Genomic DNA, 16,160 nt, shown 5'->3' with positions numbered 1-16,160 from the left:
CATTGAGACCATGTGGTTTCAGAGTATTGAGTGTGAAGATCCACTGTAGTTCTCTTTTCTTGAGTAGACGTTCCCTGTTTCCCCCACGTCTTAATGCTGGGATATGATCAATAAGCCTAAATCGTAAATGCTTTTCTGTGTGTCCGCTGTTTTGAGACCGGTAGGTCTTTGCGTCCTGATCTTATGGTGTATCGGTGTTGATTGAAGCGCACTTTAAATGCCAATGTGGTTTCACCCACATACATCAGCCCACAAGGGCAATATAGTATATAGATAACATATGGGCTGTCACACGTAAGGAAATTCTTGATTGTGTATTGGACACCATTATGTGTAAAATAGGCCCCCTTGTCCATTCGCTTGCAGTTAATACAATTACAGCAGGGATAACATCCCTTCCTTCTCTGTCCTGTTAAAGTCAACTGTCTATTTGTTCTGAAGGTGCCAACATCGGACCTCACTAATCTGTCCCTGATGCTCTGGGATCTACGTTAAGAGAAGAGCAGGGGGTTTTCAAATTCGGGGACTACAATCCCGCTACCCATTAGTTTGGGCCAGTGTTTGCGGATGACTTTGGCTATTGCCTCACTCTGATCGTTGTATGTGCTTACAAATGGTATTCTATGTGAGTCTATTTGCCATTCTCTGTCCATCAACAAATCATCTCTAGTCCTAGTCTCTGTCTTGTTTAAATTATGGGCAATGACCACATTGGGATAGCCTCGTCTTTTAAATTTTTGAGCCATACTCCGCATGTTTTACGTCATTTTTTAAGGGTCGCTAGTAATTCTCTTGACCCTGAGCATTTGGCTGTAAGGTAATGCTTTAATAGTGCTACGTTGATGATTACTTTCATATCTTACCAACGTATTTCTGTCGGTTGGCTTGGTATAAATGTCTGTATCGAATCGTTCACCCCGTCTGGTCACCAGCACATCTAAGAATTGTAGGCAAGTTTCAGAGAAGACTACCGTGAATTTGATGGTCCTGTCAATTGTATTTAGAAAAGAATGAAATTGTTCAAGTTCATTTTGAGTACCTGTCCATAAGAGGAAGACGTCGTCTATGTACCTCCACCACTCCAAGCAATGCTCAAAGAGTGGGGAGGCATAGACGACGCTCTCCTCCAGGACCCTCATTACAATGTTGGCGTATGTGGACGGAGGAACGATATGTCGAGGAGCCGGTGCTTTCCCAACAACATCAGAGGCACCAGAGACGGCATCAGCTTTGATGTTCTTCTTGGCTGGACGAAAGTGAATCAAGAAGTTGGTGTAGATCGGTTGACAAGCTCCTTCCAGAAGATAATGCCATTCCTCCAAAGCTAGCTTTATGGCCAGAAGTTCCTGATTACTTATGGAATAGTTCCTCTCTGTGGCTGAGAAGGTCTTAGAGAAGAAGCTGCAGGTGAGGGTTCGACCTTTGGGCTCTTTCTGGGTGAGAACAGCTCCAACACCAACGGATGAGGTGTCAACCTCTAGTAGGAATGGTTTCTCAGTCTCAGGTTGGGTGAGAACGGAAGAAGAGGCAAAGGCAGACTTCAGCTTAGAAAAAACTTTCTTCAGCCGCTGGAGGCCAGAGTTGAGGATTGGCGTTCTTCTTGGTCAGGGCCACAATGGGAGATACAAGGGAAGAGAAGTGTGGTATGAACTGCAGGTAATAATTAGCGAAGCCCAGGAATCTCTGAATAGCAGAGTCCTACTGGGTGAGGCCACTAAAGTACTGCAGACAACTAGGCAGGATCCATCTGTAGTCCCTTGTCAGAGATAATGTATCCTAGGAACGGAAGACTGTTCTGATGGAATTGCCACTTCCCGAGCTTGGCATATAGGAAATTGGCTTATGGCTCCTGAGAACTTGCTGTACATGGGACCAGTGGGACTCGAGGTTCACAGAGAACACCAGGGTATCATAAAGATAGACCACGCCACAGGTATACAGTAGGGCTATGAAAATGTTGTTGACAAATACCTGGAAGACTTCTGGCATGTGACAAAGGGCATAACTTCAAAACCTCAAAATGTCCATTTCGAGTATTGAAGGTTGTCCTCCATTTATCGCCTGCACAGATGCGAAAGAGGCTATATGCCCCCCGCAGATCAAGCTTGGTGAAATCTTTGGCACTGCGTAAACTGATCACGGTACTTTTTGATAAAGGTAGTGGCTAGTGTTTTTTCACCATAACCTTATTGAGACCATGGATATCGCATGGACGGGGGGGAACCATCCTTCTTGGCTACAAAGAAGAATCCAGCATTGGCAGGAGAAGAAGACATGCCATTTAAACCCTTCTGCAAGTTCTCCTTAATATAGGCCGACATAGCCATGGTTTCGGGCACAGACAATGGGTACGCCCGACCTTGTGGAGGAGACGTGCCCAGCTGCAGAACGCATGGCAGACATCAGATGGAGAGCCTTGAGACAACGAGAGTGGCACTCTGGTCCCGAACAAAGAATCTTCCCAGTCTGAGTCTGCCAGTCAAGCACTGGAGCATGTTGCTGCAACCACGGGAGGCCCAAAGGCACGGAGGACGCAGACCGGGGGAGCATATAAAATGACAGTCTCGCCTCCTAATTTGCAGAGATAGAGACTCAGTGCGGTGCTGGATCGGGTCATAGAGAATCTACCCCTGACGGAGGAGATAACCAGTGGCTTCACAAGCAGACCACCGGAAGGTGATGCTGGGAGACCAGGGCAGCATCCACAAAGTTTCCTGCAGAGACGGAATCCAGGAAGGCAGAGGCTTGAAACTGACTACCTGTCCTGAGCTGAGTAGGACAGGTGTGTTCAGGTGTAGAGAAGCTTTGTTCTCACCCAGAGACGCACCTCCCAAGAACCCTAGGGGCATCAGCCGAGCCTTTTCCACCTTAATGGGTTCCTCGGTAGCAGTCACAGAGGATGGCAGAGTGGGTCTTTGGAAGACTGGAGCAAAGCGAGGTAGTCGGAGCGTGTCTTTCACTTGCTCAATTCGCTGCTCCTCCGAGCGCTCAGAGAAGCGGATGTCAATCCAAGTGGCCAGGGAGATCAGGCCACTCAGAGAAGACAGCAGGTCCCATGCAGACAGGGATTCCTTGAGTTGACCAGCCAGTCCTTTTTTAAAGGTAGCGACCAAGGCTGCTTCATACCATGAGAGCTTCGATGCTAGAGTGCAGAATTGAATCATAGTCACCAAAAGACAGGTTCCCTTGGAGCAAATCCAGTGGAGCATTTTAAGAAAGTGACCCCCAGGCTGGATCTTCAAAGACAGACCGGAATGCTGCAAGGATTGTAGTGATGTTAGCTGTGACCAGGTCGTTCTTGTCCCAGATAGGGTAACCAATGCCAGGGCTTTCCCAGAGAGCAGACCAATCACGAAAGCCACCTTAGACCTCTGCGTGGTGAACTGTATTGGCATGAGCTCGATGTGCAGAGAGCACTGTGTGATGAACCCCCTTCACAACTTGGGGTCTCCATCATGCTTGGAGGGCATGGACAGTCACAGTATGGGAAGACAGTCTTAGAAGCTGACGAAGCCGCTGTAGAAGGGGGGTGCCAAATGCTGCTGCTGGGTAGCCAGTAACTGCTGCATAATGGCGGTTAGCTGGTCAAGTTTCTGACCCTGCTCTTAAATCTGCTTGGACTTCTGGGCCATGATGGTGGCGAGATCAGCCAACTCAGGTAGTGAAAACCTTGGCAGGATCCATAGCTGGATCTTGCTGTCAGGATTCAGGGTTAGTGGATCCACTCCACCACCGCGAGCGATGACATAAGCCGACAGTGGCACTCGGTTTTCACATAGGTATATCAACAATGACAATCAAAATGGTAACAGTATAGCGCCTTTTAGGGCGTCATGAAACCTAAGCCAAGCATAGATGGTTAGGACAGCATGGTACAAGTATATAATAACTAAAGACTAAAAAGGAGGGAAAGGGATGGGTGTGGTGGGGGGAAAGGAGGGAGGGATGGAAAGGGTGGATGGGGGACAGGGTAATATCAGGAAAGGGAGGGCAGCCAGAGGATAGGGAGGTGGTGCGACCTTTCCACCCATTCCTCAGTCTTGGAGCTCTCGGTACTCGGGAGAGGATAGAAATGATTGCCAGTGTAGCCAGGTGTTGAATCAGGTATGATCTGTGGGGGATTCTGCTATGAGTTTCTCCATTATGTGTATGGAGGCCACCTCTGCTAACCATTCAGATGTTGTGGCGGAAGATATTTGTGAGTTGGCATGTCAAACATGAATAGGAGAGTCACTTCAGGGGTGTTTGGGATTGCGGTGCCAGTGATGTTTTTAATGCAGGCAAAAACCATGGATCAGAAGTTGTGGGCAGGACCACCAAATGTGCGTCATGGTTCCACCACTGTTTCCTCATCACCAGCAGACATCAGGGACCTCTGGATACCATAGATACAGTTGCGCAGGCACTCTGTACCACCTGGAGAGGATCTTGTAACTGGTCTCCTGGTGGCGACCGCAGACAGCTGAGTGAGGCAGAAGCATTTGGACCACTGTGGCTCGGGAAAATTCTTGCTAGGCCTCCAATGCAGCGCAATATGGGTGGCGAAGATGAGTGTGTGGCTATTAGCTGTTTGTAAATAAAGGATATGGCATGGTAGTGGGGGCCAAGCATGCTTGTTCAGAGTCCAAGAGGGTTCACAACAAGTTGGTGTGGGTCTTACTAGAATTGTAGAAGTGTTTGAGCTGATTGTATTGGAGGTAGTGAGTGGGGGTGGGTGTCTCGTAGGGTATTAAGAATTGTATGGGTTGGAGTGTAGAACCCGCTTACACTAGTGGGAATCTGATTGGGTTATTGCGAGGGCGGGCTAAGAATGGGTCTGTGGATTGGCCCTGTGGGAATGCAGGGCCATCTGTGATCAGGAGTAGGAGTCCTTTTGGGTCTTTCAGGAAGAGGCTCGGTTCTGCTCTTCTTAAAGTTTGGATAGTGTGGGTTGTGGTAAAGGAGAGAGAGATGGGATCCCAGGAGGCTGAGGTGTAGGTCCATGGAAGGGTTGTAAGGTCCCTGGATGAGACTTCTTGTGCCAGCCCTACCCAAGTTTTAGAGGTTTTGGTGTGTAAAAAGTCCAGGACCTGGGGGTAGGCTGCTGACAAGTACTAGAGGTGACAGTTGGGTAGCCCTATCCCTCCCATAAGGATATCCCTTTGGAGTCTGGGGCGGCCGTTGGACCAGAGGAAGATCAAAAACATTTTCGGACCTTCTTCCAGAAGGAGAGGAGTAGGAGGATCGGGATAGTCTGCACAAGATAAAGCAGGCATGGTAATAGGGTCATCTTCAGAATGTTAAGCCGGCCAAACCAGGAAAACTCTTTTTCCAGGAGGCCAGGTCAGTTTCGAATATAGTGAGCAAGGGGGCAAAATTGTCTGTAAATAGCTTAGTCAGGTCTCTGAGAATATCTTTAAAGGGAATCTGTCATCAGAAACCAGTACCAGTATATTGCCAAGCAGCGTAATACCTTCTAGTTTTTGTTTCTATCATGGTCCAGTGTGGTGGCATCATCATAGAGAAAATCAACTTTGAAGTGAGATGTAAATTGGTTGTATGAAGTCAAGGAGCAGGAGAAATTAACACTGAAGTCAAGCTCTCCCTGCCTCAGAAACCCTTCACTGTAATTTATGGTCCTGCATCCAGAGATATAACTAACCAGGTCTCATGAAGTCCAATACACAATCTCAATCACAGATATGGAGGTGTTCAGAGCTCCCCACCTTGACTTTATTGTTCAACTCTCCGCCTCCTTGACTTTATAAAACAAATTCACATCTCACTCCAAAGTTGTTTTTATGGGTGATGTCCCCACACTAGACTATCAAAAAAACAAAACAGAAGGTGCTACTCTAGCTGACAATATACTAGTAGCGGTTTAATAGGCCAATTCCTGATGACAGGTTCCCTTTAACTTTTAGTCTCTGCACTTATAACAAAATTTTGTACACCACTTTAAATTTACAAGGTTATTTTTTGTGCAAAATGATGCTCAGAATGTTCTGTCATCTTTTCTTAATCTTGCTTCATTATTTGTCCCAAATGATATTTACTTTGGTGAAGAATAAGTTAAGACAAATTAGGTGCAAAATTAGGTGCAAACGAATTGGCCATGCAACAATTCAAAGTGCATTTAAAAAGGGAAAACACCAACTAATATAAATAACAAGTAAAGAAAAGGAACAAACAAGTCACAATAATAGACAAACTGGAGACACAGCGAGATTAATTCCCCCCCTTAGTCTGAAAAATGTTCATAAAAGTTAAAGGGGTATTCCCATCTGGGCACTCACATTCAGTTTCATTAATATAAACATTTCTTCAATTGGATGTTATTAAAAAAAATGTACCTGGGTGAAGATAATTTCCCACAACATTTCCCATGTTGTCCCATAGAAACGAGATGGCTTCCTCGGTTACGACCACCTCACACTCTGGCAGCAGTGGCCAGACATGCGCTATGAGTCCTGCCTGACCTCCTGGCTTCAGTGTTCATTACCACAGGACAGCTGTGGGACATGCAGTAACTCCTGGACATTTCATATACAAAATTTTTTTTGTTTATTTGTGCAATCATTTCAGCAGAGGGGGTCGTATCCAGGGACACAGTCTTGTTTCTAAGGGACCATATGATTACATTTATGAGAAATTATCTTCACACAGGAACATTTTTATTAACAACATCTAATTGAAGAAATGTTTATATAAGGCAGATTTATCAAACTGAATGTGAATGCCCAGACGAGAATACCCCTTTAAATTATGGGGTGAGGCCTAGAATTAAAAGCTGAGCTTCTGTTTAGTGCCTCTTAAAGATTTGTGATATTTTGAATTATAGGTTCTCGAATATTCCTAATGAAGCAATGAAGTGTTAGAAACGCATTGGGGCTTATTTACTAAGGGTCCGCTGATCGTACTTTTGTCAGATTTTAAACATTTTCGGGAGTTGTGCTGCTGTGACAGGTATTTAACTGGGGATTGTGTCGTACATGAACGGATTATGGAGAAATTGCGCTGGCTTTCATGCAACACAAATCGGAAGGCAGGCTGTCGGACGATCCAACTGATTCGGACTGAGCACGGGATTTAATATTCAAATTGTGTCGCAACCAATGCAATTACATACGCCAGGAAGAAGAAAGTGAACTCCAGCTGACCTGGGCGGGAGACAGATGCAGGAAAACGAGCGTATGATCTTAGTGAATCACGGCAGAGTTCATTCTTGTTGGGCAACGCACATCGGGAAATGCGCAAAGGAAGGGTAAGTAAATTTGCCCTATTGTTTTTCTCAACAGAAAGAAATGCCACTACATTTTTTTTATTGTCTAAAAATGTGTACACAACACATTGAAAACGCATGGCTCTGTGGCGCAATGGATAGTGCATAGGCCTTCTAGAACACTGTAATTATTCAAAGGTTGTGTGTTCGAGTCCCACCAGAGTCGCTTTTTGGATTCCACGCAAGCATACATTTTGTGATCTTGCCTTAAGTAATCTTAGAAAGCTGAAAATGAACAATGTCAACCTATGCGACATTGTGTTTAAGGATATAGAGCACTGTTCTTAGCTGCAAACCTGCCTGGAACCTAAATTCATTGATCACCCATTGAAAAGAAGCCTCAATTGCCGGCTCTACATGTGACTTTTCTTGAATTCCGTGTTGAAAAGGCTTGGTTGAAGGTAGTCCCTCAGCAAAGTCTAGAAAAATGGAGTGAGGCCAAGAATGAAAAGCTCAGCTTCTGTTTGGTGTCTCTTAAAGATTGATCAATTTGTGATATTTTGAATTGTAGGTTCTCGAACTTCCCCAATGAAGCAATGAAGTGTTAGAAACACATGGTTTTTCTCTTTAGAAAGAAATGGCACGACTTTGGTTTTGGCTGCCTCAAAATGTCTAAAGAGCTGAAATTACATGGCTCTGTGGCGCAATGGATAGCGCATTGGACTTCTAGACAGCTGTAATTATTCAAAGGTTGTGGGTTCGAGTCCCACCAGAGTCGCTTTTTGGATTCCACCAAAGCATACATTTTGTGATCTCACCTCAAGTTTTCTTAGAAAGCTGAAAATGAACAATGTCAATTTATGCAACATTGCGCTAAGGATTTACAGTACTGTTCTTGGCTATAAACCACCCTGGAACCTAAATTCATTGATCACCCACTGAAAAAAACCCTAAATTGCTGGCTCTTCTTGTGACTTTTCTTGAATTCTGTGTTGAAAAGGCTTGGCTGAGGGTGGCCTGTAAGCAGCATTTAGAAATTAAAAGCTGAGCTTCTGTTTGGTGTCTCATAAGGATTCATCAATTTGTGATATTTTGAATTGTAGGCTCTCGAACTTCCCCAATCAAGCGCCCCTTTCTCCCTGAGCTGGTCCGAGAAACCTGGAAAGGCAGTGCTGTGCAAGGCTCTGTGGCGCAACGGATAGCGCATTGGACTTCTAGAAGGATGTAGTGATTCAAAGGTTGTGGGTTCGAGTCCCACCAGAGTCGAGTTTTGGATTTCAATTAATCTTTGCCTCAAGAACTGTTAGGAAAAAGCAATCGAAAAATCAACAGCTCGAACCAATGAGAAAAATCTGCTTACAAGGAAAGAGAAATAGACAGGTGATTTGTAAATCTAACGTTCAATACTTACCACCAAGGCCCAGCTTTTCCCTGATAATCCATGCACGTTTATTGATCACTTTAATCCACGCCCTCGGAAGGAAACCTGCTGTTTGCCAATCCAATGTTCAAATCTTGAATGACTTGCAACAAGCAAGGAGCCCCATTTCTAATTCATGCAAACTTCTCTACCAGCAGGCTGAATGGAGGTCCTATCCACTCATGTTAACCAAATCTTTTTTTTTCAAGAGAAAGTGCACTTTGTTGCTCACCCTTCTGGCTTTCATGCATGAAGAGAAAAAATGTCCTAACACCGAAACAGTAGGGTGAGAAAAACATCCTTTTTCTCATCAGCAAAACTTGGCGCTACATTGGTTTGGGATGCCTAAAAAAGTCTAACCTGCACACAGCACACGGCTCTGTGGCGCAATGGATAGCGCATTGGACTTCTAGAAAAATGTAGTGATTCAAAGGTTGTGGGTTCGAGTCCCACCAGAGTCGCTTTTTGGATTCCACGCAAGCATACATTTTGTGATCTTGCCTTAAGTAATCTTAGAAAGCTGAAAATGAACAATGTCAACCTATGCGACATTGTGTTTAAGGATGTAGAGCACTGTTCTTAGCTGCAAACCTGCCTGGAACCTAAATTCATTGATCACCCATTGAAAAGAAGCCTCAATTGCCGGCTCTACATGTGACTTTTCTTGAATTCCGTGTTGAAAAGGCTTGGTTGAAGGTAGCCCCTCAGCAATGTCTAGAAAAATGGAGTGAGGCCAAGAATGAAAAGCTCAGCTTCTGTTTGGTGTCTCTTAAAGATTGATCAATTTGTGATATTTTGAATTGTAGGTTCTCGAACTTCCCAAATGAAGCAATGAAACGTTAGAAACACATGGTTTTTCTCATTAGAAAGAAATGGCACGACTTTGGTTTTGGCTGCCTAAAAATGTCTAAAGAGCTGAAATTACATGGCTCTGTGGCGCAATGGATAGCGCATTGGACTTCTAGACAGCTGTAGTTATTCAAAGGTTGTGGGTTCGAGTCCCACCAGAGTCGCTTTTTGGATTCCACCAAAGCATACATTTTGTGATCTCACCTCAAGTTTTCTTAGAAAGCTGAAAATGAACAATGTCAATTTATGCAACATTGTGCTAAGGATTTAGAGTACTGTTCTTGGCTATAAACCACCCTGGAACCTAAATTCATTGATCACCCACTGAAAAAAACCCTAAATTGCTGGCTCTTCTTGTGACTTTTCTTGAATTCTGTGTTGAAAAGGCTTGGTTGAGGGTGGCCTGTAAGCAGCATTTAGAGATTAAAAGCTGAGCTTCTGTTTGGTGTCTCATAAGGATTCATCAATTTGTGATATTTTGAATTGTAGGCTCTCGAACTTCCCCAATCAAGCGCCCCTTTCTCCCTGAGCTGGTCCGAGAAACCTGGAAAGGCGGTGCTGTGCAAGGCTCTGTGGCGCAACGGATAGCGCATTGGACTTCTAGAAGGATGTAGTGATTCAAAGGTTGTGGGTTCGAGTCCCACCAGAGTCGAGTTTTGGATTTCAATTAATCTTTGCCTCAAGAACTGTTAGGAAAAAGCAATCGAAAAATCAACAGCTCGAACCAATGAGAAAAATCTGCTTACAAGGAAAGAGAAATAGACAGGTGATTTCTAAATCTAACGTTCAATACTTACCAACAAGGCCCAGCTTTTCCCTGATAATCCATGCACGTTTATTGATCACTTTAATCCACGCCCTCGGAAGGAAACCTGCTGTTTGCCAATCCAATGTTCAAATCTTGAATGACTTGCAACAAGCAAGGAGCCCCATTTCTAAGTCATGCAAACTTCTCTACCAGCAAGCTGAATGGAGGTCCTATCCACTCATGTTAACCAAATCTTTTTTTTTCAAGAGAAAGTGCACTTTGTTGCTCACCCTTCTGGCTTTCATGCATGAAGAGAAAAAATGTCCTAACACCGAAACAGTAGGGTGAGAAAAACATCCTTTTTCTCATCAGCAAAACTTGGCACTACATTGGTTTGGGATACCTAAAAAAGTCTAACCTGCACACAGCACACGGCTCTGTGGCGCAATGGATAGCGCATTGGACTTCTAGAAAACTGTAGTGATTCAAAGGTTGTGGGTTCGAGTCCCACCAGAGTCGCTTTTTGGATTCCACGCAAGCATACATTTTGTGATCTTGCCTTAAGTAATCTTAAAAAGCTGAAAATGAACAATGTCAACCTATGCGACATTGTGTTTAAGGATGTAGAGCACTGTTCTTAGCTGCAAACCTGCCTGGAACCTAAATTCATTGATCACCCATTGAAAAGAAGCCTCAATTGCCGGCTCTACATGTGACTTTTCTTGAATTCCGTGTTGAAAAGGCTTGGTTGAAGGTAGCCCCTCAGCAATGTCTAGAAAAATGGAGTGAGGCCAAGAATGAAAAGCTCAGCTTCTGTTTGGTGTCTCTTAAAGATTGATCAATTTGTGATATTTTGAATTGTAGGTTCTCGAACTTCCCCAATGAAGCAATGAAGTGTTAGAAACACATGGTTTTTCTCATTAGAAAGAAATGGCACGACTTTGGTTTTGGCTGCCTAAAAATGTCTAAAGAGCCGAAATTACATGGCTCTGTGGCGCAATGGATAGCGCATTGGACTTCTAGACAGCTGTAGTTATTCAAAGGTTGTGGGTTCGAGTCCCACCAGAGTCGCTTTTTGGATTCCACCAAAGCATACATTTTGTGATCTCACCTCAAGTTTTCTTAGAAAGCTGAAAATGAACAATGTCAATTTATGCAACATTGCGCTAAGGATTTAGAGTACTGTTCTTGGCTATAAACCACCATGGAACCTAAATTCATTGATCACCCACTGAAAAAACCCCTAAATTGCTGGCTCTTCTTGTGACTTTTCTTGAATTCTGTGTTGAAAAGGCTTGGTTGAGGGTGGCCTGTAAGCAGCATTTAGAAATTAAAAGCTGAGCTTCTGTTTGTTGTCTCATAAGTATTCATCAATTTGTGATATTTTGAATTGTAGGCTCTCGAACTTCCCCAATCAAGCGCCCCTTTCTCCCTGAGCTGGTCCGAGAAACCTGGAAAGGCAGTGCTGTGCAAGGCTCTGTGGCGCAACGGATAGCGCATTGGACTTCTAGAAGGATGTAGTGATTCAAAGGTTGTGGGTTCGAGTCCCACCAGAGTCGAGTTTTGGATTTCAATTAATCTTTGCCTCAAGAACTGTTAGGAAAAAGCAATCGAAAAATCAACAGCTCGAACCAATGAGAAAAATCTGCTTACAAGGAAAGAGAAATAAACAGGTGATTTGTAAATCTAACGTTCAATACTTACCACCAAGGCCCAGCTTTTCCCTGATAATCCATGCACGTTTATTGATCACTTTAATCCACGCCCTCGGAAGGAAACCTGCTGTTTGCCAATCCAATGTTCAAATCTTGAATGACTTGCAACAAGCAAGGAGCCCCATTTCTAAGTCATGCAAACTTCTCTACCAGCAGGCTGAATGGAGGTCCTATCCACTCATGTTAACCAAATCTTTTTTTTTCAAGAGAAAGTGCACTTTGTTGCTCACCCTTCTGGCTTTCATGCATGAAGAGAAAAAATGTCCTAACACCGAAACAGTAGGGTGAGAAAAACATCCTTTTTCTCATCAGCAAAACTTGGCGCTACATTGGTTTGGGATGCCTAAAAAAGTCTAACCTGCACACAGCACACGGCTCTGTGGCGCAATGGATAGCGCATTGGACTTCTAGAAAACTGTAGTGATTCAAAGGTTGTGGGTTCGAGTCCCACCAGAGTCGCTTTTTGGATTCCACGCAAGCATACATTTTGTGATCTTGCCTTAAGTAATCTTAGAAAGCTGAAAATGAACAATGTCAACCTATGCGACATTGTGTTTAAGGATGTAGAGCACTGTTCTTAGCTGCAAACCTGCCTGGAACCTAAATTCATTGATCACCCATTGAAAAGAAGCCTCAATTGCCGGCTCTACATGTGACTTTTCTTGAATTCCGTGTTGAAAAGGCTTGGTTGAAGGTAGCTCCTCAGCAATGTCTAGAAAAATGGAGTGAGGCCAAGAATGAAAAGCTCAGCTTCTGTTTGGTGACTCTTAAAGATTGATCAATTTGTGATATTTTGAATTGTAGGTTCTCGAACTTCCCCAATGAAGCAATGAAGTGTTAGAAACACATGGTTTTTCTCATTAGAAAGAAATGGCACGACTTTGGTTTTGGCTGCCTAAAAATGTCTAAAGAGCCAAAATTACATGGCTCTGTGGCGCAATGGATAGCGCATTGGACTTCTAGACAGCTGTAGTTATTCAAAGGTTGTGGGTTCGAGTCCCACCAGAGTCGCTTTTTGGATTCCACCAAAGCATACATTTTGTGATCTCACCTCAAGTTTTCTTAGAAAGCTGAAAATGAACAATGTCAATTTATGCAACATTGCGCTAAGGATTTAGAGTACTGTTCTTGGCTATAAACCACCCTGGAACCTAAATTCATTGATCACCCACTGAAAAAAACCCTAAATTGCTGGCTCTTCTTGTGACTTTTCTTGAATTCTGTGTTGAAAAGGCTTGGTTGAGGGTGGCCTGTAAGCAGCATTTAGAAATTAAAAGCTGAGCTTCTGTTTGGTGTCTCATAAGGATTCATCAATTTGTGATATTTTGAATTGTAGGCTCTCGAACTTCCCCAATCAAGCGCCCCTTTCTCCCTGAGCTGGTCCGAGAAACCTGGAAAGGCAGTGCTGTGCAAGGCTCTGTGGCGCAACGGATAGCGCATTGGACTTCTAGAAGGATGTAGTGATTCAAAGGTTGTGGGTTCGAGTCCCACCAGAGTCGAGTTTTGGATTTCAATTAATCTTTGCCTCAAGAACTGTTAGGAAAAAGCAATCGAAAAATCAACAGCTCGAACCAATGAGAAAAATCTGCTTACAAGGAAAGAGAAATAGACAGGTGATTTCTAAATCTAACGTTCAATACTTACCAACAAGGCCCAGCTTTTCCCTGATAATCCATGCACGTTTATTGATCACTTTAATCCACGCCCTCGGAAGGAAACCTGCTGTTTGCCAATCCAATGTTCAAATCTTGAATGACTTGCAACAAGCAAGGAGCCCCATTTCTAAGTCATGCAAACTTCTCTACCAGCAAGCTGAATGGAGGTCCTATCCACTCATGTTAACCAAATCTTTTTTTTTCAAGAGAAAGTGCACTTTGTTGCTCACCCTTCTGGCTTTCATGCATGAAGAGAAAAAATGTCCTAACACCGAAACAGTAGGGTGAGAAAAACATCCTTTTTCTCATCAGCAAAACTTGGCACTACATTGGTTTGGGATACCTAAAAAAGTCTAACCTGCACACAGCACACGGCTCTGTGGCGCAATGGATAGCGCATTGGACTTCTAGAAAACTGTAGTGATTCAAAGGTTGTGGGTTCGAGTCCCACCAGAGTCGCTTTTTGGATTCCACGCAAGCATACATTTTGTGATCTTGCCTTAAGTAATCTTAGAAAGCTGAAAATGAACATTGTCAACCTATGCGACATTGTGTTTAAGGATGTAGAGCACTGTTCTTAGCTGCAAACCTGCCTGGAACCTAAATTCATTGATCACCCATTGAAAAGAAGCCTCAATTGCCGGCTCTACATGTGACTTTTCTTGAATTCCGTGTTGAAAAGGCTTGGTTGAAGGTAGCCCCTCAGCAATGTCTAGAAAAATGGAGTGAGGCCAAGAATGAAAAGCTCAGCTTCTGTTTGGTGTCTCTTAAAGATTGATCAATTTGTGATATTTTGAATTGTAGGTTCTCGAACTTCCCCAATGAAGCAATGAAGTGTTAGAAACACATGGTTTTTCTCATTAGAAAGAAATGGCACGACTTTGGTTTTGGCTGCCTAAAAATGTCTAAAGAGCTGAAATTACATGGCTCTGTGGCGCAATGGATAGCGCATTGGACTTCTAGACAGCTGTAGTTATTCAAAGGTTGGGGGTTCGAGTCCCACCAGAGTCGCTTTTTGGATTCCACCAAAGCATACATTTTGTGATCTCACCTCAAGTTTTCTTAGAAAGCTGAAAATGAACAATGTCAATTTATGCAACATTGCGCTAAGGATTTAGAGTACTGTTCTTGGCTATAAACCACCCTGGAACCTAAATTCATTGATCACCCACTGAAAAAAACCCTAAATTGCTGGCTCTTCTTGTGACTTTTCTTGAATTCTGTGTTGAAAAGGCTTGGTTGAGGGTGGCCTGTAAGCAGCATTTAGAAATTAAAAGCTGAGCTTCTGTTTGGTGTCTCATAAGGATTCATCAATTTGTGATATTTTGAATTGTAGGCTCTCGAACTTCCCCAATCAAGCGCCCCTTTCTCCCTGAGCTGGTCCGAGTAACCTGGAAAGGCTGTGCTGAGCAAGGCTCTGTGGCGCAACGGATAGCGCATTGGACTTCTAGAAGGATGTAGTGATTCAAAGGTTGTGGGTTCGAGTCCCACCAGAGTCGAGTTTTGGATTTCAATTAATCTTTGCCTCAAGAACTGTTAGGAAAAAGCAATCGAAAAATCAACAGCTCGAACCAATGAGAAAAATCTGCTTACAAGGAAAGAGAAATAGACAGGTGATTTGTAAAACTAACGTTCAATACTTACCACCAAGGCCCAGCTTTTCCCTGATAATCCATGCACGTTTATTGATCACTTTAATCCACGCCCTCGGAAGGAAACCTGCTGTTTGCCAATCCTATGTTCAAATCTTGAATGACTTGCAACAAGCAAGGAGCCCCATTTCTAAGTCATGCAAACTTCTCTACCAGCAGGCTGAATGGAGGTCCTATCCACTCATGTTAACCAAATCTTTTTTTTTCAAGAGAAAGTGCACTTTGTTGCTCACCCTTCTGGCTTTCATGCATGAAGAGAAAAAATGTCCTAACACCGAAACAGTAGGGTGAGAAAAACATCCTTTTTCTCATCAGCAAAACTTGGCGCTACATTGATTTGGGATGCCTAAAAAAGTCTAACCTGCACACAGTACACGGCTCTGTGGTGCAATGGATAGCGCAGTGGACTTCTAGAAAACTGTAGTGATTCTGAAGGTTGTGGGTTCGAGTCCCACCAGAGTCGCTTTTTGGATTCCACGCAAGCATACATTTTGTGATCTTGCCTTAAGTAATCTTAGAAAGCTGAAAATGAACAATGTCAACCTATGCGACATTGTGTTTAAGGATGTAGAGCACTGTTCTTAGCTGCAAACCTGCCTGGAACCTAAATTCATTGATCACCCATTGAAAAGAAGCCTCAATTGCCGGCTCTACATATGACTTTTCTTGAATTCCGTGTTGAAAAGGCTTGGTTGAAGGTAGCCCCTCAGCAATGTCTAGAAAAATGGAGTGAGGCCAAGAATGAAAAGCTCAGCTTCTGTTTGGTGTCTCTTAAAGATTGATCAATTTGTGATATTTTGAATTGTAGGTTCTCGAACTTCCCCAATGAAGCAATGAAGTGTTAGAAACACATGGTTTTTCTCATTAGAAAGAAATGGCACGACTTTGGTTTTGGCTGCCTAAAAATGTCTAAAGAGCCG

The 16,160-nt window shown here is 43.6% G+C and overlaps 14 non-coding genes across 14 annotated transcripts; all 14 read left to right on the top strand.

Annotated features, from left to right (window-relative positions):
- The first annotated feature begins 7,893 nt into the window (after nucleotides 1-7,893).
- On the top strand, nucleotides 7,894-7,979 carry TRNAR-UCU (transfer RNA arginine (anticodon UCU)). The gene is given in 2 exon segments: nucleotides 7,894-7,930; nucleotides 7,944-7,979. It is a non-coding gene; the product is annotated as a tRNA-Arg (tRNA).
- Nucleotides 7,980-8,381: 402 nt separating this feature from the next.
- On the top strand, nucleotides 8,382-8,467 carry TRNAR-UCU (transfer RNA arginine (anticodon UCU)). The gene is given in 2 exon segments: nucleotides 8,382-8,418; nucleotides 8,432-8,467. It is a non-coding gene; the product is annotated as a tRNA-Arg (tRNA).
- Nucleotides 8,468-8,996: 529 nt separating this feature from the next.
- Nucleotides 8,997-9,082, top strand: TRNAR-UCU (transfer RNA arginine (anticodon UCU)). Its single transcript is given in 2 exon segments — nucleotides 8,997-9,033; nucleotides 9,047-9,082. It is a non-coding gene; the product is annotated as a tRNA-Arg (tRNA).
- Nucleotides 9,083-9,548: 466 nt separating this feature from the next.
- TRNAR-UCU (transfer RNA arginine (anticodon UCU)) lies at nucleotides 9,549-9,634 on the top strand. Its single transcript is given in 2 exon segments — nucleotides 9,549-9,585; nucleotides 9,599-9,634. It is a non-coding gene; the product is annotated as a tRNA-Arg (tRNA).
- A 402-nt stretch (nucleotides 9,635-10,036) lies between these two features.
- Nucleotides 10,037-10,122, top strand: TRNAR-UCU (transfer RNA arginine (anticodon UCU)). Its single transcript is given in 2 exon segments — nucleotides 10,037-10,073; nucleotides 10,087-10,122. It is a non-coding gene; the product is annotated as a tRNA-Arg (tRNA).
- A 529-nt stretch (nucleotides 10,123-10,651) lies between these two features.
- Nucleotides 10,652-10,737, top strand: TRNAR-UCU (transfer RNA arginine (anticodon UCU)). Its single transcript is given in 2 exon segments — nucleotides 10,652-10,688; nucleotides 10,702-10,737. It is a non-coding gene; the product is annotated as a tRNA-Arg (tRNA).
- Nucleotides 10,738-11,203: 466 nt separating this feature from the next.
- Nucleotides 11,204-11,289, top strand: TRNAR-UCU (transfer RNA arginine (anticodon UCU)). Its single transcript is given in 2 exon segments — nucleotides 11,204-11,240; nucleotides 11,254-11,289. It is a non-coding gene; the product is annotated as a tRNA-Arg (tRNA).
- Nucleotides 11,290-11,691: 402 nt separating this feature from the next.
- Nucleotides 11,692-11,777, top strand: TRNAR-UCU (transfer RNA arginine (anticodon UCU)). Its single transcript is given in 2 exon segments — nucleotides 11,692-11,728; nucleotides 11,742-11,777. It is a non-coding gene; the product is annotated as a tRNA-Arg (tRNA).
- A 529-nt stretch (nucleotides 11,778-12,306) lies between these two features.
- Nucleotides 12,307-12,392, top strand: TRNAR-UCU (transfer RNA arginine (anticodon UCU)). Its single transcript is given in 2 exon segments — nucleotides 12,307-12,343; nucleotides 12,357-12,392. It is a non-coding gene; the product is annotated as a tRNA-Arg (tRNA).
- A 466-nt stretch (nucleotides 12,393-12,858) lies between these two features.
- TRNAR-UCU (transfer RNA arginine (anticodon UCU)) lies at nucleotides 12,859-12,944 on the top strand. Its single transcript is given in 2 exon segments — nucleotides 12,859-12,895; nucleotides 12,909-12,944. It is a non-coding gene; the product is annotated as a tRNA-Arg (tRNA).
- Nucleotides 12,945-13,346: 402 nt separating this feature from the next.
- Nucleotides 13,347-13,432, top strand: TRNAR-UCU (transfer RNA arginine (anticodon UCU)). Its single transcript is given in 2 exon segments — nucleotides 13,347-13,383; nucleotides 13,397-13,432. It is a non-coding gene; the product is annotated as a tRNA-Arg (tRNA).
- A 529-nt stretch (nucleotides 13,433-13,961) lies between these two features.
- TRNAR-UCU (transfer RNA arginine (anticodon UCU)) lies at nucleotides 13,962-14,047 on the top strand. Its single transcript is given in 2 exon segments — nucleotides 13,962-13,998; nucleotides 14,012-14,047. It is a non-coding gene; the product is annotated as a tRNA-Arg (tRNA).
- Nucleotides 14,048-14,513: 466 nt separating this feature from the next.
- Nucleotides 14,514-14,599, top strand: TRNAR-UCU (transfer RNA arginine (anticodon UCU)). Its single transcript is given in 2 exon segments — nucleotides 14,514-14,550; nucleotides 14,564-14,599. It is a non-coding gene; the product is annotated as a tRNA-Arg (tRNA).
- Nucleotides 14,600-15,001: 402 nt separating this feature from the next.
- On the top strand, nucleotides 15,002-15,087 carry TRNAR-UCU (transfer RNA arginine (anticodon UCU)). The gene is given in 2 exon segments: nucleotides 15,002-15,038; nucleotides 15,052-15,087. It is a non-coding gene; the product is annotated as a tRNA-Arg (tRNA).
- Nucleotides 15,088-16,160: the final 1,073 nt, after the last annotated feature.

The sequence above is a fragment of the Engystomops pustulosus genome, chromosome 3, assembly GCF_040894005.1.
Source record: "Engystomops pustulosus chromosome 3, aEngPut4.maternal, whole genome shotgun sequence".
Taxonomy (NCBI): domain Eukaryota; kingdom Metazoa; phylum Chordata; class Amphibia; order Anura; family Leptodactylidae; genus Engystomops; species Engystomops pustulosus.
This window is presented reverse-complemented; position numbering and strand designations above follow the sequence as displayed.